A 27293-nucleotide genomic window follows, 5' to 3' on the forward strand; every position below is an offset into this window, starting at 1 on the left:
GGTCCTGACAATGTTCCCAACCCAGTAATAGACATTTTCACATTTCATTGTCTTAAGATGCTCCCAGAGCAGCAAGAAAGGGGCAGTTCACCAAAGCATCAGTTGCAGCTCTCTTGGGCAAGAGCTACTTTGCTCTTAATTTGTTACTGCCTACAACACATAAGGCATGCCCAAGATTGTAAGATAATGCATTTTCTAATCTTAGAAGACAAATAAACTGTCTCACAGTAATGTGAAATGTCTGTAATGTCTACTACTGCAACAAAACTTTCTATTTGAATAGATTTTCTTCTTAACTTCTAAAATGGTTCAACAGTGATGTCTCACTACACATTAAATTCCATTTTCGAGGTTATGTTTTCTCCATGTGAGAAGAGATGAAAACTGTAGTAACTGGCAATCATAGGAAAACATTTGTAAACTAGAGGCAGTGAGTCAGGTTATTTTCTCTAACACAGTCATACCAAGCTCTCAGTCTCATTGGCAGGCTTCTGAATTCACAACTAACTCCAGGTTTGCCCACCTTCCCAAAGGCAACATAGACCTTCCCTCTGCACCGCAGGCTGCAGTTTCACAGAGCTTCATGGTGAGTGAGATGCAGGTCATGAGTAGGAAGTAACTGGATTTTAACACAGGAAGCCCAAAGTGCCACTCTGGATCGATAACCTCTTGTTATGTCCAAGTGTGCCTCTGAGTCTAATGGCATTACTTCCCCTTAAGGAAGCTCATCTAGTTTCCACTGAAAACCACATAGACCCAGGGGAGAGAGGAAAGGAGACCCCTTTCCAGCTGCCTTAACAGCTCCATTCTCACTGGCTGCAGATTCAGGGATGAGAGAGTTCCCTGGGCTCAGAGCTGGTCAATCAAAATGGTGGTGAGCAGTCAGGAAGGGCCGAGACTCAACTGCTATGGTATAGCGAGACCAGCACAAATGGATTAACTGGGGCTCTGTCCAAAGAGGAAACATTTGAGAAAGACTTCGGGATGACAAGGTAGCACCTGTGTCTCAGTCTTCCTGCGTCCTGAGCCCAAAAGCAGAAGCAGTTAACTTCAGTGTTCCCAGAAAATAAGAGGTAACGCTAATGAGGCACCAGACTAGTGCGCAAGCCCCACAGGGATTTCTGCTTCTGCTCTCCAGCCACAGGTGTGATATAATAATAGGAAAGACTGGACGATTCTGTTTAGCTCACATTTTAGGATCAATTCCAGTTTCATTTTTAGAGTGACTATTTTTTAACTACAAAAATAGTACATTTCATTGTAGGAAAGACAATAAATAAAAGATAAAAATTTTAAAAATCACTCATGATTTTAAGACTCAGAAATATCTCATTAATATTTTTGAGAATATTCTTCCAGCGAGTATATATGTATATGTGTGCATAAATATTTGCACATCTAAGTATATATATATTTGTCTCCATGTATTTTTCTCCATTATCCTAAAATGGAACCATGCTATACATAGTATCTTGTAACCCTCTTTTTTTTTTACTTAACAGTATACCAGAGACATTTTCCCATGTCATTAAAAATGCTCCAACATTGTTTTTAGTGAATGCTAAGTATTCAAAAACAAATTTTACTTACAAACATACTTGCATCAATCTAAGCTCTACTCTTGTGTGCCAGCCATTCACAGGACAGAACCAAGGGTCTGGTCAGGCATTACCACAGTCTGATGGACCCTGATATTTGGGGTAGCTACTGCTAAATACGTCTTCATAATTCTATACTTTAGACAGTACTATTATCAAAGCATAAGGACATTAGAGATCTTTCATGTCAAGCAAGTAGTAATGATAATGTATAACTTTTTTGCAGCTATCGTATGCCAGGCACTGTGCTAAGCAATTCCCATGCGTCATCTCATGTGATTTCATCAACACCCTTTAACATAGAACTGTTGCTTTCCTGACTTTTCCCATATGGAAACAGAGACTTAGAGAGTATGCAACAGACCTAGGGCTCAACTCTAGTTAATCTAGAGAAGGGGACATTGTGTGTAATTCATCTCATGCTTTCCCAATAATAATTTCTACTCTCTAAGAAACGAAAGAGTGACCCATGCTGCCATTAGCTCCTTATTCCATCACACAATCACAATTTACTCAACAGTAAGTCATAAAGTGGGAGGAACTTGCATAATCCCTTACTTCTGTTAGTGAATGTGGTCTTTTATCTTGTGTTTTCAAGAAAACGATGAAAAAAAGTAAAATCCTTTGTTCCAAGTGACTTCCAGGATTTAAAAATTAGTCTCATGTGTAGATTTTGTGGTAGGATGATCTCCTTCACAACCTCACACTGCCTTTTAGTGAGAGAGCTCCCTCTCATATCTGGCCCCAAGCTCAGGGGAGGCAGGCAGGGTCAGCCTCTGCAGGGTAGGTAATTTACAGACAGTGACCGGATCCCAGTTAACACTAGAGAGTTTTTGCTTAAAGAATGATTTCTAGGTACTACAGAGAAATCTTACTTCTCTGAAATAAAAGTCACAACCTTAAATTTCTGAAAACATAACCCTTAACATTTGCTTCAATTATTATTTTTTCTTCTCCTGAAAGATACAGCATAAATTAGGACATAGATGATCAGATCAAGTAGCAGCCCCTAATCTGCAAATAATCTCTCTGTCTTCATGGCAATCAGGAAAACAGTGGGAAACAGCCGGTTTAAGATGAAAGTGACAACCTATTAGCATTCAGAGAGAAATGATTTCTCTCATCACCTTTACTGGAAGATGCTGTTGCTGTGGCAACTGGTCCCCGCATTCATCCGGTATCCAATTGCTGAGATGACAAGGGAGCTGGTCAGGCTGAGAGAAGATCATTCACACTTTCCCTTTTAAGTGACAACCAATAAGATCTGTAAGGGAATTCCTTATAAAAATCCAGCATTATTGCTTGACTAAGCTTCCCTAACTTGGGTCTTTGGTTAAAACTTAAGAGTTCTTCAGTTTAACTGAACTGATAAACATTTAACTTCATGAACAATGATACGCCTTAGGGACATTTTAAATGTTCTTTATTCTGGGCATTGCTATGTAAAGTCTGTAGGGGGAGGGCATGACATGTTCCTGTGGAGTACAAGATGTTCTAGGCAGAGATATTCTGCAATTGGGCTTATGGCAGGTGTAGGGCCACAGCTGTCTTCTGACACCAATGGCAGTCTTCAAGTGGAGGCTGAAATGCAGACCATGGGACTGTGTTTTACATTTTACCCCTCTGTCAGAAACTTAACTGTACTCTCAAGAAGCCCTGGAGTCTTCACTTAAATAACACATGAGGGTACCCATGAACTTTGTGGTAACTGGCTTGCTACAGTGTCACCCATAGACTGCATTTCTCTCTTCGTCTGAAAACACAAATGGTTCTCATGGAGAAACAAGGTAGTACAGCTGAAATCATTTAATTTTATTTCCTGAAGGAACTGGCTCCTCTTGGGTGACCACCTCAGCTGATTTTGGAGCACTTTAATGTCATAATGTCCTCATTACACCTGCGGTAAAAACAGAGGATCTACATTTGCCATCCTGCTTAAATAATAAATGCATAGCTTTTAAAAGTTTCATGTGAGGGCTTCCCTGGTGGCGCAGTGGTTGAGAGTCCGCCTGCCAATGCAGGGAACATGGGTTCGTGCCCCGGTCTGGGAAGATCCCACATGCCGCGGAGCAGCTGAGCCCATGAGCCATGGCTGCTGAGCCTGTGCGTCTGGAGCCTGTGCTCCGCAACGGGAGAGGCCACAGCAGTGAGAGGCTCGCATACCGCAAAAAAAAAAAAAAAAAAAAGTTTCATGTGAGCTGGAAACCAAATGTTCTTCAGGGAACATCCTCATTCATAAACAAGCAATTTCCATTTGGGACTCTTGCTGCGGTAGACTTAACAGAGAAGAATGAAAAGGAAGTACATTTTCAAAATTATACGGTCCTCAAGTGCCCACTGACAGCAATTCCCTTCCCAGGTGGTCATGTCCAGTCCCTCTCTACTCAAACATGACTTTTCTGGGACCTCACAACCAACATCCCTTGTCAGTTCTATGCCCTAAACAAAAGCATGCTCTTGCCTTTGCCCATTTGTGAGGGAAGCTCCCACTAGCTGCTTTGGAACCTTGGTAGGCAGAAGAGAGAGCAAGGAGCAGCATAAATAGGTCCCTTTGGGCACACAGCTATCAGCTAGGGAGCCTCCTACCTGTGATTTCTCACTTCATTGATGCAGAGTTCTCATGGGACAAACTGTGGCCCATACATACAAATAATTATAATAAAATAATTTTAATTATAGCTAATATTTGTTGTGCACATACCAAATATTATTTAAAATACAATTTGCCTGCATTGTCTCCTTTGTCTTTCCAGACACTACACCACTTAAGTAAATGTCATTATCGTCATCATTCTGAGGTTTAGAGAAGTTCAGTAACTTTTTCAAAATCATATGACATATAGGCAGAAAAACCCTGATCTTACTAAGGCCAAATAATAGATAATGTCACCTTTATCTAATCCCCATGCTTTTGGGATTTTTGTTATTTTTCAGAAGCCCTTAAGCACAATAGTAAATCCACTAGTCCCCATCTCTGGGTTAAGGTCACAATGATAATCAATTTACTCTGTAAGACCCGGCACAGTGTTTGACACAAGACTGGTGCTTGAGAAAGTTTTGCTGATTGGAAAAAAAGCTTTTGATTCAAGATTGAGAAAGGTTTCACTTTTTAAAGATGCATTGTACCATTGACACTGGCTGTTTCCAGAGCCTTTGGAACATGCCATCCTGCATATTTCTTTTGCCTGAGTTCTATGCCTCCTTTCCTGACGAGCCACATACTGGTGCTTGTTTTCCTCTACTGGATTTGCAATTTTGAGAATTCCTTTTGTAACTGATGACACTGAAGAACCAATATTCATGTTGTCCGATTCTTTAAACCAACATGCACCAGCCCTGGGCAGTTTTAGAAGAAGAATAATTTGTTTTTTAATATTAAATAAAATTATCATATTCAAAAGGAAAACTATCTGATGCAGAAGTGGCAAAATTCCAACCTTTTGTAACAAGGCTTTGAGTAATTTCTACAGGCTTGCCCCACCTCATTTCATACCCTAGAGAGCAGAACAAGTGCCTGTTCACCATCCCACAGAGGCCTTCCTGCCCAGGGCTGCCGAGTTCCTCTCTCTGCTCACAGACACTCTAATGTACCAAACAACAGCAGAGCAAGCAGTGCCAAGGCAACTGATCACTGAGTACATAGGACAGAGCCAACTGATGTCACCTTTGGGGTTTTTATAGTTTTGATATTTAAGATACTAAAACCAAAAATTGTAGTTGGTTATGTAGAAAATTTGAAAATACAGATAAATTGGAAGAAAAATTAAAACATTTGTAATTCTACTCCACAGAGATAACACTTAGTGTACGATTTTCCAGAATTTTTCTATTTTTTTAAGAACAATGAATTATACTAAACCTACTGTTGTTATAAATCTAATATATTGGCCATAATATTCACCTTTGCTGTTATTTCAGTAGTTGTATGGTCCATCTTATATGATTAAATCATAATTTATTTAACCAAGTTCTCTGTTGTTAGATTTTGAGTTGCTCATGTAAATACTTTATTGACCTTTTTTTTTTTTTTTTTTTTTTTTGCGGTATGCGGGCCTCTCACTGTTGTGGCCTCTCTCGTTGAGGAGCACAGGCTCCGGACGCACAGGCTCAGCGGCCATGGCTCACGGGCCCAGCCACTCCGCAGCATGTGGGGTCTTCCCGGACCGGGGCACGAACCCATGTCCCCTGCATCGGCAGGCAGAACCCCAACCACTGCGCCACCAGGGAAGCCCTATTGACCATTCTTGAATACAAATCTTCACATACTTGTTATTTACATAAGATAAATTCCTGCAAGTGAAATTGCCAGATCTAAGGGTATATAAGTTTTTAAGGCTTTTGATACATATTTTCAAAATGTTTTCCAGAAAATTTAAATCAATTTACCCTTTTACCAACAGTGATTCAAAGTATCTTTTCTTTTTTTAATCAAAATCTTACATATCCCAGAGTCACATATAGATGCTCTTTGGTAGCCTGCATCATTGCTTTGCTCTATTAACATCAGTAACCACAATTAGACAGTAAAAATGAGTTCTTGTGATAAATAAATTGATGAAATATTCTGCCATTTTTCAAAGTGGGTGGATGTGGAGTGCAACACACACTGCCGCATCACACTTTCCCCCAGGGGCTGTCCAGTCCCAGCACAGTCACGGAAGGGGGCTCCAAGCAGGGTCAGCCTGTCTGTCATCATTCGTCTCAGGATAGTGGACTTTTGTGGGTCAAGGTGAGTTACAGTCAAAGGTACCATTCTGTTTTCAGAGGTCCTGTGAGCCAAGTTTATAGCAAGGGCCAGCCCAGGTTCATGGGAGTACCATGGAGGTTAGTAGATTCCTTCAGAGGCTATTTCAGACTCTTAGGAGAACACACCTTCCCTCAGCCCCTCAGAGGTCCTCTGAGCCAGAGGAAATTAGCTCAGGTTGATGCCCCCAGAGCCCTAGAGGGCCAGAGCAGCCCATCCCCGTTTTGCTGTCAAGGCCTTTCCTGATCAGCAGACGTTACTGGCTTTACACTAGATGGAGCTGATTCCCCTGACGGTGTATAAAGTAGCGATAACAGTTAAGAAGAGTCCCCATGCAAGCATACCTTCCTTAATAATTAAACTTCAAACTCGATTTTTGGGTGACAAAAAACTCACCTAATATTTCCATAGTGAATTACAAATTATATAACTTATCCTTATTCATTCATTCATTCATAAAATAATTATTCCATGCAATAGAGGATGTTATTAAGAGTATGGCCCTGGAATCAAACTGCTCGGGTTCAAATCCCAGATTCAGCTCTTATTGTGTGATCTTACAGAAGTTATTTTTCCTTTTGTACCTCAGTTTTCTCATGTGTAAAATGGAGATAGTATGTTACAGGATTTCCATGATGATTAAGTGATATATTTGTTTAATTTACTTACTTAGAACTTACTTATATAAAACAATATCTGGGACCCAAAGCCTCAATGAATGCAGGCTATTATCATTCCTTCTGTGTACTCAGGCACTGGTTGGAAACTGGAGAAACAAAGACGCACATCCCTTGGCTTCCAAAGGCTCCTAATCTATAGAGGAGAATGTGTAAACAGATCATAAGGCAGTGTGCTGAGTATGATACTGTAGAAGTGAAGAAGGTACAATGGCATCATGAAGATGGACATATTTAACTCGGCCTGAGGATGCTGGAGAAAGCTTAAATATTCAGTTTTCTGGGAGTCTGAATCTTTAGGGTAAGCTAGAATTTGTCGAGCAGAAAAGGAGAGGAAGAGCATTGGAGGCAGCAGATCGTACATGTGAACTCACGGAGAGGAGCAATGCAGGAGAGAATATCACAAAACTCATATGGGCTGTAGCGCAGGTTGGTAATAGGAGTGAGCGGAGCAGAGGCAGGGAAACAACATCAGAGATCAGTTCATGAAGTCCACCATATTTCATTCTACGAGTTCTAACTTTATCCTGTAAAGCGCCCCCTTTCTCTCAACCTCAAGCCCTAGGAGGATATGCCAAACGGTACTTCCAGCCTTAGAAGCATAGTTTACTCGACAACAGGTATGACGACTCACAGCATTATTTTCCTATTAAAATAAGCTCAGATATTGCGGGGTCAACCGTAAAATGTGCATAACTCTTCAAGGGATTTCAATGAAGTTTAGAACTTATAGTGGAATGCTTAGGACAGGACCTCTAAGGCCCCCAAAAGCAGGCAATTATGCGCCTCTGCCAGTCAGGCCCACCAGAGGAAAAAGGGGAACAGACAGCGTGTCTGTGAAAAGGAGAAGAAATTTGTGCCACGTGTCGTTCAAACACAGCGTCGCACAAGTATTAGGGAACCATGGAAGGATCTGAAGGAGGGAAGAGTTACAAGTAGATTTATCTTGGGAAGCATCACTCTGGCTTCAGTGTACCTCTAGTAGTAATAGGAGCTGTAGTAGTAGCAGTAGTAGTAACAACAGAGGCAAAAAGGCCAGTAAGAAGGCTATTTTCGTAACCTGAATCTAAAATATTAAGCTCCCCTTTTTGTTATTTTCAAATACTCTGTAGTTCTCTTGTATATACTATTTGGTACTTATTCAGCCTCCTCAATAAACTATAAACCCCTTGAAAGAATAAGCTATATATGTTATTCACTGCTACATCCAGATGCCTAGTACTATACCTGGCATATTCCAGCTACTCAATAAATGGTTGCTAAACCAATGAACAAACAAATGAAACTAAATGAAATTGCTACAGAATTATTTTAATAGGCCTAATATATTTTCTCTGGAATAGGCTAAAAAAAAATGTGTCTAGCTACTCTGATGATTTGAAGTTCCTTTCTATTCCTAGAATTTAAATTCATAAAAATGATACTTGTTGAGTTCACCCCAAGTTTATTAATATTATTTGTTGGTTCTAAATGTATTATCCTTTTTAGAGATGAGGGGCTGAGAAGCTCAGAGAGAGGTTAAGTACCTTGCCAGGGTTATATATTCCATAAGGGAGAAAGAACTTGAACCTGGGCCTGGCTAGCCCAAGCCCATTCTCTTACCCACTGTGCTAGGATTTAGGCTGGATGGGCCAACGAGGGAAAGCTTTGCGGAAGTCAGGACATTTAACCTGGTTCCTAACAGGAAGGTACATTTCCACACACTCGAGATAAAGGGTAGGAAATTCCAATTCCAGAAGGAAAACATGAGCAGAATCCGTGGTCCAAAGAATTCTTAGCACCCGAGGAGAAGAGTGAATCAACCAGCACGGCTCAGATACACAGAACTTGGAGAGAAAAGCAAGAGTTAAAGTGGGAAATCCAACTAGAAAAGTGGCTTAGAGCCAGATGTTGTCAGGCTAGTGCGGTCCAGGAGAGAAGCGAGCCCCTGCAGGTTTCTAAGCAGAGAGACGGCACAGCCTGAGCTAAATGATCTGCTTGAGGCCTGGGCTTTAAAGGTAGCCGTAGGAAAGCCAACTCCTTTGCTCATCAGTTTCCATACCTTTAAAAAAGCAGCATATATAATTCAGGTTCACTCATCAGCTTGTTAGGAAAGTAGTCTGGTTAATTATCACAACTTTACTTAAAACTAAGAGTGATCCAAAACGATAGCACTCATACTTATGACAGATTTTCCTTTCTCAACTTCATCAGCGGATTTAAAAAACAAAACTGCTCTTCTCTGCTGGCTTTCTCTGCTTCTGGCTTTTATGACTCTCATATTTACTTGAGGCCACGTCTTCTGCTAGTTCATGAAATCATACCCTGGATGGATGCATCACTGGTCCCCTCAACAGAAGACCAGAAAAAGATGCATCTGGACTTTTGGTTTCTATCCGACATTAGATTCATCTTGGCTCAGGGCTCACAATTTGTTGTGGATCTTGGGGGGAAAGTTGGAAGCCTGCTTCTGGTTCTCTAGGTCTTATGGAGTCAAGTGACATTTGATGGGGAGGTGTGGGGAGATATTTGTTTCCTTCCACCTTACTCCTCTCCCCCTTCTCCTTATGTTAGACATTCATAAAGTTTGCCTGGAAGGAGACTGCAAGCCCAAAATAGCATGCATTTGAGTGAGGTCTGGAACACAGAACCGCAGTGCAGGCAAATGGCAACCACCCCCAGCCCAGCCCTGAGGATTTCAACATTCACATTCCCGTGTCTGCACATATATGATGCAGTGATGTCCTAAACATCAAATGTAAGCTGTGGAAACAATAAGGAAAACACTCCTTGTGTATTCTAAAACATGCTAATTGAAACCAGACTTTGAATCCTCATTTCTTCTAAATCCAGGTGAAAGTTCCTTTCCCTTAGAAAGAAATGCATGTGAGCAAAGTGTTTCTCTTAGACTTGGAAAATATCGCTCAGAATCAGCTACATCTTGTCTGTTTGAATCCCCACATCCACAGATTTTCTTTCCCTCTTTCACGGTTTCTACATCCCTCACTGCACTGACTGCCCTGCCCCATTCCTACTCCCAGTTGTATGACCTGCAGGAACACACGAGGGTTATTTCCTCTGTGAGCTGGGCTTTTGATAATAGTAAACTGTTTAGGTTGGAGCTGTGGCCTGACTTTGTCAAAAGCCATATGGTGCTGAGACAAAACTGGGGAGAAGAGACACAGCCAAGATCTGCAAGATCTGTGACTAACCAAAGCTGTGAGTTTAATGAGGAAAGAAGAGATTAAGGGAGTTCTGGCTTTTTGGCAAAAACCCCAGTTGAACACAGGAATGCCCAGAGGCAAAAGCAACTCAACCTACAATAAATTAATAAAACTGCCTATTGATTCCAGCTTTGTTGTCAACACAGTAGACTGAAGCCACTTCTCAACTTCCAGGACATAAGTGCTCTCAGGCCTCCCAATTTTACACTTAGGCATACACCCAGACTCCAGGGATCACATAGGATGAATTGCTCTCCGGGTGTCTCTTTCTCAGCGGTGTACTAAACTTGAAGCATTTATAGCAACGTTCCCTTTTGTGAAAGAATTTTATACATTCTTCCTAAGAGAGTGACCACTGTTTCAGTAGGTTAGTCAATATAAAATTATATTATGAATAAAAAGAGCTATATAGCTTTCACTGGAAATAAATAGGAAAGGAAAATATTCTCTATTTTCCCTTAAAATTTTCCCATAGATGAAAAAGTAAAATATTATCTTCCACAAGTTAACATCCACAAAAGTCATTCATCCTCCTTGATCCAACCATCACACAGAAGCAAAATATGCTTATTCAAATGGAATTGCTATTCAAAGATGCCTAACATGGAGCTAGTCATGTACTGTAACTTCAGAATATTCTATCTTTTAAAAAATACTTTAATGACTTTGAAAGACAGAGAAAGTGAGAAAAACTAGTTGTACTTAAAAATAAGTAAGTGGATTGCATTTATATCAAGGCAAAGCAAATAAAGCCCTAATAGTTTTGAATGCCCCTAAATAAATCACTGCACTGGAAAGAATTAGAAATGGATAACTGCATACTGGGTAAGTTTATTACATGGGTTGTTACATGTATAATACAGTCAGGAAGCATGAACTGGCCTCCTACTTTGGTAAGGGTAGGGAGTTAAAAATAATTTACAGCAAATATGCCAATCTAAGACTCAAAGCAGTGGTAATACCAGCTAACACAGAGAGAGAGGGAGAGGAAAAGAGTGATCGCATAAGTACTTCTGGACAAGAGATCTAAACACCTGAGTGGGAATGTAGGCACTCCAGAAACAGCAGGAGAAAGGGCGACTGTGAAAGTTTAGGTGGGCTAAGTGTTGCTTTTTCCCCCTGATTCCCTCAGCTATCTGGAAGGTATGCACGGTCAGCAGCAGATGGGCACCCTGAAGGAGAGATACTGGATAAAGCTGACAACCGAAGCAGGATGCCAAAGGGAAGGAACAGAGAAGGGTAGAGTGGCTCAGGAAGAAGCCAAGCAGAATACGCTAGTTGGTAGATTTTGTTTCCCATTGAGGCTTCAGCAGAAGATAAGAAAAGCCAAGCCATGTCAGTAGAGGGAAGACAGCAGGAAGGCCTTTTGGGGGAGATTTGTGGTGTAGATCTACTCAACATCGATGACAGCAGCTCCCCAGAAAGAGATAGTGAGGTAGGAACTCCAGTTATGAATGGAATCAGGATGAACTCAAGGGGTGTCATTTGTAATCATGTAAATTCCAGGAAATAGAAGAGCTTCAAATCATCAACATAACTAGATTATTTAAAGCCTATTTCAGAGAAAAAGACTGAGTTTACAAAAATAATTTTTGAGGTAATTCTGCTTAGCAGGCCAAGGCTAAAGATCTCGTTCTTCAAAACTGATAATGAAAATAAGCAATCGGTGCTCAGGTAAAAGGACATTGTGAAGTTTTAACAGTTGTGAGGAAAGAAACAACACATTTGAAATGTATATATGGAGAATACACATGAGAAAAAAGTATTGCAAGAGGAGTGGGATTAAATCCTCATGAGGTACTTTTCAATTAGAAATGGGAAAAGTACGATGAGACAGCTAAAGGCATGATAGAAGGATGAATGGAAGATGGCTGCATGGATGGATGGGTAAGTAGGTCAACTGATTAATGGATGAATCCAAAAGAGAAAGCAATGTGCAGAAAAATCTATTTAGGTATATTAAGAGAATAAGTCCTAGTTTTGCATCCTGTTAAAATTGAACTTTATACAATCTTTGTAAGGACAAAACTAAAACATATTTATGCAAACGGTCCAATTCACATCAAAATGAGATGAGGCCTACACAGCTGGGCCACTTAAAGTGAATGAACAACTGAGCCAGCAACATCTGCCAAGATGAATTTAGAGAAGGCTCCAGAGGCTGTAAAAGGAGAAGGCAGAGAAGAGGCTTCCAGAAGAAAATGAGAAAAATAGAGGAGGTGAATTTAGCATTTAGGAATGAGAGTAGAGGTACCAGAGAGTGAAACAGGTGGAATAATAAGAAACAAGTAAATGCAAGGGAAAAAACTAGCAGGAATTACAGAGTTCAGGAAACAAAAACGAGATGCAAGAATACGTATTGTGGCAGTGAGGATTTTTTTTTTAGTTTTTATTTTATATTGGAGTACAGTTGACTGAAGACATGTCAGCATGTGGACCAGAGAAGGCACCGGCTGCCAGCCTCATTGTGCAGCTTTTGCATGTACTGATGTGCTGATCCACCCAGCTGCAGGGTCTGGCCTTCAGCCTTGCAGGTTCAATAGCACAAGGACTGAGTCCAGAGCCCCAGCTCACAGAGATACGTGAACCAGAATGTCGATGTATATACACACAAGTACACTCTTCCCCACAGGCTGATTCCGGGGGTTGAGGGGGAGCAGATAACAACTGGAGACCACTTGGTGAAGATGGCACTGGCACAGGAGAAGTTCTGGAGCATAGAGATTAAAAGCCTAGACAACACACAAGGGTTTGACACTTGCTGGCGATGTGGCCTTAGGCATGTGATTTAATCTCTCAGTGTCTCAATTTTCTCATCTACAAAATGGGACATTCCAGTTGTCTATTCGTATGTAACAAATCACTCCAAAATTTAGCAGCTTAACACAAGTCTTAAAAGTGTCCTAAAAGTTCTACTAGGTACTGCCTTAGATGTCTCTGAAGTATCTTTTTTTGATGTGGATCATGTTTTTAAAGTCTTTATTGAATTTGTTACAATATTGCTTCTGTTTTATGTTTTGTTTTTTTGGCCGTGAGGCATGTGGGATCCTAGTTCCCCAACCAGGGATCGAACCCGCACCCCCTGCATTGGAAGTCAAAGTCTTAACCACTGGACTGCCAGGGAAGTCCCAGATGTCTCTGAAGTCTTAAAAAAGGATCTGATGATCCCATCCTGATTTGACCTTTGGCCTGAGGCTCTTTCTTAATTTGAGAATTGTATGCCACCTGGAAAAGCTAGGAGAGAAATAGCTTTGTCTTCAAATTCAGCAAGTCCTTCTTCTTTATATTTAATATTTCATTCTTTAGCTCCTCTATCTCCTCTCACTTTTTACCATAGACAGTGAGACAAAACCAGGCAGCACTTTTAATATTCTTCCTGAAAAATCTCCTTAGCTAGAAGCTTCGTTAGGTACATTTCCTATTTTCCACACTATTTCAGGCAACAATGCTACAAACTTTCCACCACTACATAACAACGATACCCTCTCTTCCAGCTTCCAATAACATTTCCTTAATTTCCTTTCTGCTCTCACCAGAAGCTCCCTCCACGTCCTATGGGCTTCTGCTAACACTCGCCTAGAAGCCCAGCTACTACCTTCTACCCTCTGCCTGGTTTCAAACACGTTTTAGATTTTGATATACAGCACCCCACCTCCAGGTACCAAAATCATTTTGGTTTCTTATGAATCAACTTATAATTTACTCCATTAATAACTATGTCCTTATAAGGTTGTTGTAAAGATCAATTTACTTAATGTCTATAATGTGCTGATGGCACGTAATAAGAACTCTGCTACCTAAATGTTTGTAATGTGTGTTTGATGTAACGCTTGAGAATATTTGATAGTGCTGTAGAAGACAGAAAGACAATTGGGATGCATGATACATATATATATTAAGCATATACAGCTAACCCTTGAACAACACAGGGGTTATAGGGACTCCAACCCACCACAAAGTCAAGAATCTGCCTAAAACTCATTGTCAGCTCTCCATATACTTGGTTCCTCTATATCTGTGGTTCTGCATGCGAGGATTCGACCAACCATGGATCGTGTAGCACTGTTGCACTTATTGTTGAAAAAATCCGTGAATAAGTAGACCCACTCAGTTCAAACCTGTGTTGTTCAAGGGTCAACTGTACACATATATGTAAATTAGTAACCTGGATGATGTATTTAGACACAGAAAATGTAAGTTGAACATAATGAGTGTTCAGTATGCTTTACTTATATTTTCTTTTTTTTTTAACATCTTTATTGGAGTATAATTGCTTTACAATGGTGTGTTAGTTTCTGCTTTATAACAAAGTGAATCAGCTATACATACACATATATCCCCATATCTCCTTCCTCTTGCATCTTTTTCTTATATTTTCTAAATAAAAAGAAAAAATAGGATGGAAGGACCAAGTAACACTAATATTCATGATACATTAAAACATGAGATATATGAGACACTCAGTGCTCATGAGGGCTAATCTGACCAACCCACTGCTGACATCCATCCTGGCCCCTGGTGTCCTGTTCCCATAGCTGCTCAGTAGGCTAACTGACAAGCTACAGTTGTGTCTCTCCAATAAAACAGGTGCTTGTTGTTGAGCCCAGACACCTTCTGTCTGATTGGACATTCAAACCTCAACTCTGTTCCGTATAACCACACCATTAGTGAAGAAGGCTAATGTGGCAGAGAGGCAGACAGTCATGTGACCGTTGCATAACTCGGGAATCTAGTAATGTGGTCTTCCCACCACCCTCACACACTATCTAAGTGTGTTAATCATCCCATTTCTTTCCCACTGCGTTGTGGGTTGAACTGTGTCCCGCCCCCGCCCCCAAAATATCTAACCCCAGATACCTGTGAATGTGACCTTTTCTTGGAAATAGGGTCTTTGCATATGTAATCAAGTTAAAATTAAGATGGACCCTAAGTCTAATCAGTAATGTCCTTATAAAAAGGACACACAGATACACACACAGAGGGAGAACGTCATATGTTCTCCCGGGGGCAGAGATTAGAGTGATGCCTCTATAAGCCAAGGAAAACTAAGGATTGTCCGCAACCAACAGAAGCGAGGAAAAGGCAAGGAAGGATCCTCCTCTAGAGTCTTCAGAGGGAATAGGGCCCTGCCAACACCTTGATTTCAGACTTTTAGACTCCAGGAGTATGAAAGAATAAATGTCTGTTGTTTAAAGCCACCCAGTATATAGTACTGTGTTATGGCAGCCCTAGGAAACTAAGATACCTTGCTTCTTGCTGTGAGTTTTAAATTGGTCTATAAAAACACATCAGGTTATTAGAGTGTCTTAATTTGGTCTGTGAGCCTCTCTGTTCTGTGATCCCTGGTAGAGCCATGTGGTAGTGAACGAGGGGCTGCCATTGCAGCAGGTTATTTCCCATATGCCAAGACAGATACAGCCATGCCTACCTTGGACAGTACTTGGTGGGGCACTGCCAGCTACTGGCCCCTTGATTTTTCATGTTCGGTCCTCTAGGTGACTGGTTTTCAACTCTTAGCATCACCTGGAGAGCTTGTTTATTTATTTTTTATTATGATATAGTTGAGATACAACTTTGTGTACATTGATTGGATACACTTGTTAGTTAACACCTCCTCACCTCACACAATTACCATTTCCTTTTTGTGGTGAGAGCACATAAGATCTACTCGCTTAGCGGCTTTCAAGTATACAGTACAGTACTGTTAACTATAATCACTATGCTGTACATTAGATCCCCAGAACTTACTCATTTATAACTGGAAGTTCGTGCACTTTGACCAACATCACCTCATTTCCCCCCACTCCCAACCCCTGGTAACGAGTCTACTCTGCTTCTCTGAGTTTGGTTTTTTTAGATTTTGCATGTAACTGGGATCATACAGTATTTGTCTTTGTCTGTCTGACTTATTTTACTTAGCATATGCCTTCAAGTTTCATCCATGTTGTCACAAATGACAGGATTTCCTTTTTTCTCACGGCTGAATAATAGTCCCTTGTCTATGCAGACCACATCTTCTTTATCCCTTCATCCACTGACAAATGCTTAGTCTGTTTCCATGTCTTGGCTATTGTGAATAATGCTACCGTGAACATGGGAGTGCAGCTATCTCTTCAAGATTGTGATATCATTTCAGTTGGTTACATGTCCAGAAGTGGGATTTCTGAATCACATGGTAGTTCTATTTATTTATTTTTTGAGGAACCTCCACACTGCTTTCCATAGTGGCTGCACCACTTTATACTTCCACCAACAGTACACAAGTGTTTCCTTTTCTTGAGGAGCTTATTTAAGTGTATGTTTCCTCCCCCCAAACTCACACATACACATTAAGGTTCAGACTCAGTAGCGGTTACAGACATTCCTGGTGCTCGCCCATGTATCTGATTCCCCCCTCCTTCCTGGCAAAAGGGAGACCACACTTACTAACTCCTTTGGAATTGGGCAGGGCTACAGGCCTCGTTCTAGACCATGAATGTGGTCAAAAGTGACACGAGCCACTTATTTAGGCAAAGGCAGTGAGAAACCCGTGTATTTCTCCATTTGCTCCTCTTTCCCTGCTGCCACAAACGTAGAGTCTTTATTTGGGTGGAGGGACCCAAGATTAAAGCAACCTAGAGAGATGAGTCACTGAGTCGGGGAAGGCTGTTCTGAAGAGTTGCCAGACATGCCTCTGTGTTTGGGGGAGCAAGGACTGAACTTTTGTTATATTGAACCAGAAAAATTTGGTGGTTGTTTGTTATCACAGCAGAACCTATCCAGTCTGACTAGTAGATCTGAGGTGGGGTACAGAAACAAATACCTCAAGGTTTATTTTTTCTGTTTTGTAGGTCCACGGACCACATTTTGAGAAACATTCTCTTCCGCTAATCATTCACCATCTTCTACTCACAGTGTTTTTCCAGACCGAGAACAACACAGTCTAAGTGTTCTCTTAAAATCATGCTGCAAACCAGCTTTCCTTCACTTCCTTTCAGCTCATTTCCATACACATTTTGCTTGCTCTCCAAAGCAGGTATTCATCGTCTTTGTTTGTGCAACTGTTTGAACATTTTGGTTAATTTCTTTTAATCTGATTATTATTTTATTAGGACTACAATACTGCTACTCCCAGATGGTAAAAAGAACATGCTCGCCAAGGAGGAAATGCAGAAGGAAATAAAGAAAGCATCCAGAAGAAGTAATAGAAGGTCCATGCGGGAAAAAATTATACCATCATAGAAAGAAAGAAGTAACTAGAAAAACTTGCTAAGAGTGTAGGTCTTACGTTAAGTGTTCTTATCACAGGATAATAATAATAATACATAGAGTGAGTGGAAGTGATGGATATGTTTGTAGCATAGACTGTCGGGATGGTTTTATGGGTGTATATTTGTCTCATCAAGTTGTATACACTAAATATGTGCAGCTTTTTGTATGCCAATCGTACCTCCATAAAGTGGGGGTTTTTTTTGAGTAAAATCAAACTTGGCAGGTGGAAGGTAAGACGCAAAGAATCAAAGAGGGGAAAAAAGGACAAAAAATAATGCAAAGAACAACCTAAAGTAACAAATTAAATCCAAGTTATGGAATGTAAATCCAGAAGGCCATGAATAACACATAATCACGACAAGACTAATAACTGCAGCTCCCATTTATGGAGCACCTGCCAAAGCCATGTACTGTGCTATGCATTTTTATTTCATTTCCTCTCATCCTTACAAAGACCACAGGGTAAATTTTCTTACCACTGAGATGAAAAAAACAGGCCGAAAGACATTCAGTGTTTTATTAAGGGTCACATAGGATAGTAAATGGCAGAGCCCGGCATTATTCTAGTCAACATACAATGAGACTAGAGGGTAGGTTCCTTTCTTTTTTTCTCTTTTTTAAACATACAATCTGGAAGCTTAAAAGATGAGACTTGTGTGAGAATATGCATTGTCATGAGGATGAACTGGGAAGGGGAAGAGAGAAAAGTACTGACGTTTATTTCCTACATGTAACGCTAAGAGCGGCAGCAGCAAGAAGCAATTTCAAATGAGACTTTGGAAAAGGTGATGGTACTGGAAGTAAATCAAAGTGACTCAAAACTACAAATATTTAGAATCCCTCAATAAAAAGAAATAACTTCAAGTTTACTTATTTAGCACACATGCTAATGGTCCCCCCAAAAGGCACTGCGCCAGGAAATGCTTAAGAGCTAGGAAAGGGATAGAGCTACTTTCTTAATGATAAGGAAATAACTGAAAATAATTTATCAAAATGAGGGATATTTTACAGAGGTAGATGGCAGGAGATCAAATTTTCTTCAAACAAGAAGAAATAAATATGTAAGAGGAATTGTCAAGCTGATGAAAGGCCTTCTAGCTTTGGAAAGGATAAGAGAATGGCGGGACATGTTTAAAAAATGATACAAAGAAAACTCAAAGGAAGGAAGAAAGCCAAAGTCTTTCTAAAAAACAAATAAATACTCCCAGCTGTGGTAATGGCTAATGAAAGGCACGAAGAAAGGGGGAAAAGAATGGAAACTGAAGCCAAAAACAAATAAATGAACAAATGAGAAACGTTTGAGACAAAGTCAAGGTAACTGAGAGAAGAAAAGGAGATGAAGAAAGATTGAAATTCCTTCTAAGGAACATTTCAGTGTTCGAAAAGCAGAGAAAGTGGTGATGGCTTAAAAGAGAGGCAATAAGGGGCCAAAGTTAGCAGGCTGGGTTTAGAAGTTAGACACGTGGGGTTTTAGTCCCAACCTCGTGGCTTAAGCCAAATTGCTTTCCTTACTTTCTTTTTTTATGGAACTTTCTTAACCCCTCTGTGCCTCTGTTTCTTTTTATGTATAAAACTGGAAGAAAGGGAGATTTTTATACTTGTGTTACCTTCTCTAGCCTGGGCTGTTATGAGGAATAAAATGAGATGATAAGTATGAAGCTTTTAACGTAAGCCCTGCTCATTGGGAAGAGTCAAGAGATGTCCACGATGATGATTAATTATTTATGATAACCTCAAAAGATAAACACAAGCAAATAGCACTGGAAGAGAAACTGCAGCTAGAACACAGGATGTCTTCGAGGAACGATTTCAAGGGCAAAGCAAAAATGCACATAAGGATGTGGACTAATGGTTGCGAATCAATAAAAGTAAGGACAGCCCTCAATTTATTTAACAAATACAGCTCAAAAAGTGAGTTACCCTGTTGAATTGTTTTTGAAGGGAATGGATGCCTGGGTCTAGCAGACTCACTGCTGGGCTCTCATAAGACAATTGAGAATGTCCAGGATCCTGCCTTCAGTGAAAAATGAGAGAAGACTGAAATGAGGGTCACAATGAAATAATGAAATAACAGCTACTGGAGGAAAGAGGAAACATAGGAACAATTTGAGGTCATATCCTATATGCCATCAGTAAAGTGTAGTTAAATAAATTATGGTACATCGATACCCTGAGCAACTGCTAAAAAGAGTGTAATGCTTCTATATGGGCTGACTTGGAGAAGCCCTTTATATGGTGTCTAGCAATAAAGTGCAGGACATTGTGCATATTAAAGTGCCCTATTTTATGAGAATACTTTATATGATTATATGCACATAAATGAACCAGGTACACAACAAAGAGTCTGGGAAATGAGGCCATGGTATAGGAGGAATTTTTCCTTTTTTTATTATTTACTCAGAGGAAGGCAAAATGGCATACTGGTTTAAAACCCAGGGTCTGCAGGTCTAGCAATTAAGTAACCTTGGGCAAGTTACTTAACCCCTCTGTGCCTAGTTTATTCATCTGTAAATGAGGATGCTAGGGGGTTCGGTCAAGATGGTGGAGTAAGGACATGGAGCTCACCTCCTCCCACAAACACATAGAAAACACATCTACACGTGGAATAGTTTTCACTTGAAACTAACTGGAAACTGGCAAATGGACTCCTGTACAACCAAGGCTGTAAGAAAGATACACAGATAATCAGGTAGGAAGGGAAGAAAAGCGACTGGGACAGGACCTGTGCCCCTGGGAGGATTCAGAGGAAAAGGAAGACTACCCGGGTGACACCTGCCCTGGGGAGTGACGATTCAAGCCACAGGTTGGACACTCCAGTCCTGGGGTCCTATGTAGGGGAGACGAGTCTCCTTGGCTGGTTGGAGGACCGCTGGGACTGATCGAAGGACTGTGGGAAGCCTGGACTCTGCTCACGGGGAGCACGCACATACAGGCTGGCCCATGAAACAGGGCAGAGAGAGGTCTGCTCTATGGCTGCCAGGTTTCCTGTGACCATCTCAATGTGTCCTGGCCTGAGCAGAGCAAGTACTCCAGCCTCACTCACTCCACTTCACAGAGCAGGACTGGATCTGGGGTGGCCAAGACACAGAAAAGGATTTGACCATGGGACACAAAGGTTACCTGGTCTGAAGAGGGGAGCCTGGGTGGGGCTGTGGCAACCACTGTTGGTGCTTACTCAAGCAGCCGAGATCTCTGACGGCAGCTGCTACAAAACAGCTTACCCCCAATACACACCAAAAGACCACGCAGGACCCATCTGCCCTGAGGAGTGATTCCATAACAGGGAGGGCAGCAGAAGCTGAGGACAGTGATCAGCTGTGAGGGACAAAGGGGACTTGCATCCAAGGCTGCATCAAAGTGGAGCCCTGGGCACCTGCACAGGCAGCACATCAGAACTCCGGCTGCAGGTGACACAAGCTGAGAGCCCACACGGGCCCCACTTGCCTCAGTACTCCCCACCTCCAGAGCAAGGGTCCCAGTGATGCAGGAAGGTGGAAAAGCACACACTTAAAGGGAACAGAGTCAGCTCAGACCCAACCCTCAGAACTTCTGCTCCAGCAACATGGGATTAGACCTCACCCCCGATAGGGCAGGGATGGCCGCTGGACAGAAGGGAGGTCCTGCCTCACACCAGTGCCAGCTCTAGCCCCTCCATCTCCAGCTCCACCCTTTACCAAGGTGAAAGCTGCCAGCACACCCTGAGAAAAAAAGGTACTTGTGTCCACATCGCATACAGGTCTCTCACCAAAGATACCGGGCACTTGCAGTCTGTATAGGGACACTCCCACATAAGATCATCCCTTCAAGACTGCAATAGGTAACTGTTTCACCTAAATTCAGAGAGGCAGAAAAAGTTAAGAAAAATGAAAAGGCAGAGGAACTACTCTCAACTGAAAGAGGAAGAAACCCCTGAAAAAATAAATAATGAAACAGAAATTGAAAATTTACCAGATAAAGAACTCAAAGCATTGGTAATAAAAATGTTAATTGAACTAGGGAAAAGAATTGATGTATACAGTAAACACTTTAACAATGAACTTGAAAATATAAAAAAGACGCAATCAGAAATGAAAAATTCAATAGCTGAAATAAGAAAACACACTAGAAGGAATGAAGAGCAGACTAAGTGATATGGAGAATGCAGAAGTGATCTGGAAGCTAGAATAATGGAAATCACCCAATCAGAACAGCAAAATAAAAGATGAATTTTAAAAATGAAAACAATTTAAGAGGTCTCTGTGATAACATTAAGCATACCAACATTCACATTATGGGGTTTCCAGAAGGAGAAGAGAGAGATTAAGGGGATTGAAAATGTATTTGAGGAAATTATGGTTGAAAACTTCCCAAACCTGAAAAAAGAAATGGATATCCAGGAACAGGAAGCACAGAGTGTCCCAAACAAGATGAACCCAAATAGACTCACACCCAGACATACCATAATTAAAATGGCAAAAGTTTAAGATAAAGAGAGATTCCTAAAGGTAGGAAGAGAAAAAAAAAGAGTTCAAATACAAGGGAATCCCCATAAGGCTATCAACTGATTTCTCTGCAGAAACTTTGCAGGCCATAAGGGAGTGGCATGATATATTCAAAGTGCTGAAAGGGAAAAACCTGCAACCTAGGGTACTCTACCCAGCAAGATTATCATTTAGAATATAAGGATAGACAAAGAACTTCTCAGATAAACAAAAACTAAAAGAGTTAATCAATAATAAACCTACCCTAAAAAAAATTAAAGGGTCTTTTCTAAGTGAAAAAAAGGGAAGAATCTATAGGAAAGAGAAAATCCCACTAGGAAAGGCAAATATATACTAAGGACTAAGGATCAACCACTTAAATAAGCCAGTACAAAAATTAAAAGACAAAAAGTTGTAAAAACAACTATAACTATAATAAACAGTAAAGAGATAAGCATGAAGATATAAAATATGATATCAAAAACACAAAATGTTGAGGAGGGGAGTAAAAAAATGTAGATCTTTCAGAATGAGCTTGAATTTAAATGACTACCAGTTTACAACAAGTATATAGTTACAGGTTAACATATATGAACCCCATGGTAAGCACCAGTCAAAAACCTACAATAGATACACAAAAAATAAAAAGAAAGGAACACAAACATACTACTAAAGAAAATCATCAAACCACAAGGGAAGAAACAAAAAGAAGAAATGAACAGAGAAAAACTACAAAAACAATTGGAAACAAGTAATAAAATGACAATAAGTACATACCTATCAATAATTACTTTAAGTGTCCATGGACTAAGTGTTTCAATCAAAAGACATAAGATGACTGATTGGACAAAAACCAAGACCCCTCAATATGCTGCCTATAAGAGTCACTTCAGTGTTAAAGACACACACAGACTGAAAGTGAGGGAATGGAAAAAGATATTTCATGCAAGTGGAAATGACAAGAGCGTGGGGGTAGCAATACTCATATCCGACAAAATAGACTTTAAAACAAAGGCTATAACAAGAGACCGAGGCATTATATAATGATAAAGGGATCAGTACAGCAAGAACATACTACCCTTATTAACATATATGCACCCAATACAGGAGCACCTAAATATAAAAACCTGAAAGCTCTATATATATAAAGCTAAAATATATAAATACTAAAAGACATAAAGGGGAAATTGACAATAATACAATAATAGTAGGGGACTTTAACACCCCACTTACTTCTACAGACAGATCATCCAGATAAAAAAATAAGGCAACTGTGAATTAAATGATGCCATAGACCAGTTGGACTTAATAGATATCTACAGAACATTACACCCATAAACAGAAGGAAGGAAACAATAAAGATTAGAGAGGAAATAAATAAAATAGAGATTAAAAAAAAACAACAGAAAAGATCAATGAAACCAAGAGCTGTTTTTTTAAAAACATAAATAAGACTGATAAACTTTTAGCCAGGCTCACTAAGAAGAGAGGACCCAGATGAACAAAATAAGAAATAAAAGAGGAGAAATAACAAGCAATACCAAAGAGATACAAAAATAACAAGAAAATACTATGAGCAGTTATATGCCAACAGGTTGGGCAATCTAGAAGAAATGGACAAATTTCTAGAAACATACAACCTGCCAAGACTGAATGAAGAAGAAACAGACAATATGAACAGATGAATCACTAGTGGTGAAATTGAACCTGTAAGAAAAAAAAAAAAAATTCCCAGCAAACAAAATCCAGGACCAGATGGCTTCACAGGGGAATTCTACCAAATGCATAAGGAAGAATTAATACCTATCCTTGTCAAACTATTCCAAAAAATTCAAAAGGACAGTACATTGCCAAATTCATTCTACAAAGCCACCATCACCCTGATACCAAAGCCAGAAAATGCACTACCAAAAAGGAAAATTACAGGCCAATATCTTTGATGAACATATATGCAAAAATCCTCAACAAAATATTAGTAAACTAAATCCACCAATATTTGAAAAGGATCATACACCATGATCAAGTTGGATTTCTTCCAGCGACACGAGGATGATTCAACATTCACAAATCAATCAATGTGATACACCACATTAACAAAAGGAAGGATAACAATCACATGATCATCTCAATCGATGCAGAAAAAACAGTTGACAAATTCAACCCCAATTCATGATAAAAACTCTCATCAAAATTGGTATAGAGGGAACATATCTCAACATACTAAAGACCATTTATGACAAACTCACAGTTAACATTATACTCAACAGTGAAAAGCTGACAGCCTTTCCTCTAAATTCAGGAACAAGACAAGGATGCCCACTCTTGCCACTTCTATTTAACATAGTATTGGAAGTCCTAGCCACAGCAATCAAACAAGAAAAAGAAAGAAAATGCATTCAGATTGGAAAGGAAGCAGTAAAACTGTCACTACTTGCACATGACATGATGCTTTATATAGAAAATTCTAAAGTCTCTGCCCCAAAACCTTTAGAACTAATAAATGAATCTGGCAAAGTGGCAGGATACAAGATTAATATACAGAAATCTGCTGCATTTCTATACACTAATACAAACTATCAGAAGGAGAAAGATTTCTTTTAATCCCTTTTAAAATCACATCAAAAAGAATAAAATACGTAGGAATAAACTTAACCAAGGAGGTGAAAAGACCTATCATCTGAAAACTAGAAAATACTGATGAAGGAAACTGAAGATGATATGAAGAATTAAGATATCCCATGTTCTTGGATTCAAAGAATTAATGTTGTTTAGATGGCCATACAAAGCAATCTACAGATTTAATGCAATTCCTATAAAAATACCCCTGATATTTTTCATAGAACTAAAACAAATAAATCTAAAATTCATATGGATCCACAAAAAAACCCAAATTGCCAAAGCAATCTTGAGAACAAAGAACAAAGCTGGAGGTATTACCCTCCCAGACTTCAGACTATACTACAGAGCTACAATAATCAAAACAGCATGATAGGGACTTCCCTGGTGGTGCAGTGGTTAAAATCTGCCTGCCAATGCAGGGGACACGGGTTCAAGCCCTGGTCTGGGAAGATCCTACATGCTGTGGAGCAACTAAGCCTGTGAGCCACAACTACTGAGCCTGTGCTCTAGAGCCTGCAAGCCACAACTACTGAGCCCTCATGCTGCAACTACTGAAGACCACGCACCTAGAGCCAGTGCTCCACAACAAGAGAAGCCACCACAATGAGAAGCCCGTGCACCGCAACAAAGAGTAGGCCCCACTTGCCTCAACTAGAGAAAAGCCCATGCACAGCAATGAGGATCCAATGCAGCCAAAAATAAAATAAATAAATAAATTTATTTTTAAAAAACCATCATGATACTGGCACCAAAAAAAGACACACAGATCAATGGAACAGAATAGAGAGCCCAGAAATAAACTCATACACCTATGTTCAATTACCCTACAACAAAGGAGGCAAGACTATACAATGGAGAAAAGACAGTCTCTTTAACAAGTGGTGCTGAGAAAACTGGACAGCCACTTGTAATAAAACAATGAGATCAGAACATTCCATACAGCATATACAAAAATGAACTCAAAATGGATTAAAGACCTAAATGTAAGACCTAAAACCATAAAACTCATAGAAGAGAACATAGGCAGAACATTCTTTGACATAAATCATAGCAATATTTTTTTATCTGTCTCCTAAGGCAAAAGAAATAAAAACAAAAATAAATAAATGGGACTTAATTAAACTTAAAAGCTTTTGCATAGCAAAGGAAACCATAGACAAAATGAAAAAACAACCTATAGAATGGGAGAAAATATTTGGAAATGATATGACCAACAAGGGTCTAATATCCAAAATATATAAACAGCTCATTACAACTCAATATCAAAAAAAGAAACAACCCAATCAAACAATGGGCAGAAGGGACTTCCCTGGTGGTCCAGTAGTTAAGAGTCCATGCTCTCAGCTTACCTTCCCCCTCCCTGAGAAACTAACACACCATTGTAAAGCAATTATACTCCAATAAAGATGTTAAAAAAATAAAAAGAGTCCATGCTGCCACTTTAGGGGGCATGGGTTCAGTCCCTGGTTGGGAAACTAAGATCCCACATGCTGCTCGGCATGGCCAAAATAATAATAATAATATTTCCTTTAGATTTCTTTTTTAGATTTTCCATTTATCTCCTGAATACTCCCATCTAATTATATTCTGTACATTGTATACTAAAGAACAATAAAGGCTGAAATAGCTACATCTAAAAAAAAAATGGGCAGAAGACCTGAAAAGACATTTTTCAGAGACACAAAGATGGCTAACAGGTACATGAAAAGATGCTCAACATCAGTAATTATTAGAGAAATGCAAATCAAAACAACGAGATATCATCTCACACCTTTCAGAATGGCCATGATCAAAATGTCTACAAATAATAAATGCTGGAGAGGGTCTGGAGAAAAGGGAATCCTTCTACACCAATGTAAATTGGTGCAGCCACTATGGAAAACAGCACGGAGGTTTCTCAAAAAACTAAAAATAAGAGTCACCATATAACCTAGCAATTCCACTATTGGGTATATATCCAGAAAAAAAAAAAAAGGAAACATTAATTTGAAAAGATACATGCACTCCAATCACTATTTACAATAGCAACTCATTTTCCCATCAACAGATGAATGGATAAAGAAGACGTAGTGTGTGTATGTATTATGTATGTGTATATATATACAATATAGTGTGTGTATATGTATATATACAATGGAATATTACTCAGCCATAAAAAAGAATGAAATTCCGACATTTGCAGCAATGTGGATGGACATAGAGAATACTATGCTTAGTGAAACAAGTCAGAGAAAGACAAATACTGTATGATATTACAGTGGAATCTAAAAAATAATACAAACAAATGCATACAGCAAAACAGAAACACAACTCACAGATATAGAAAACAATTGAGTGGTTACCAGAGGGGAGAGGGAAGGGGGGAGGGGTACGTTAGGGTTATGGGATTAAGAGACACAAATTACCATGTATAAAATAGATAAGCAACAAGTATATATTGTATAGCACAGGGAATTATAGCCATTATAATAACTTGAAGCATAAACTCTAAAAATACTGAATTACTATGCTGTACACTTGAAACTAGTGTAATATTGTAAATCGACTACACTTCAAGAAAAAGAAAAAGAAATAGAAATAGAATGAGGATGCTAGCCTGATAAGACTGTCCTGGGGATGAAATGAGATCATGAACATTTCATCCAAATAACACTCGGAACAGGGCCTAGCACCTAGAACTCTCCATCACAGTCAGAGGTTAGTGTCATTATTAGGCCCCTGTAATGTTTGCAGTCATTTTA

This window comes from Tursiops truncatus, chromosome 2, assembly GCF_011762595.2.
Source record: "Tursiops truncatus isolate mTurTru1 chromosome 2, mTurTru1.mat.Y, whole genome shotgun sequence".
Taxonomy (NCBI): domain Eukaryota; kingdom Metazoa; phylum Chordata; class Mammalia; order Artiodactyla; family Delphinidae; genus Tursiops; species Tursiops truncatus.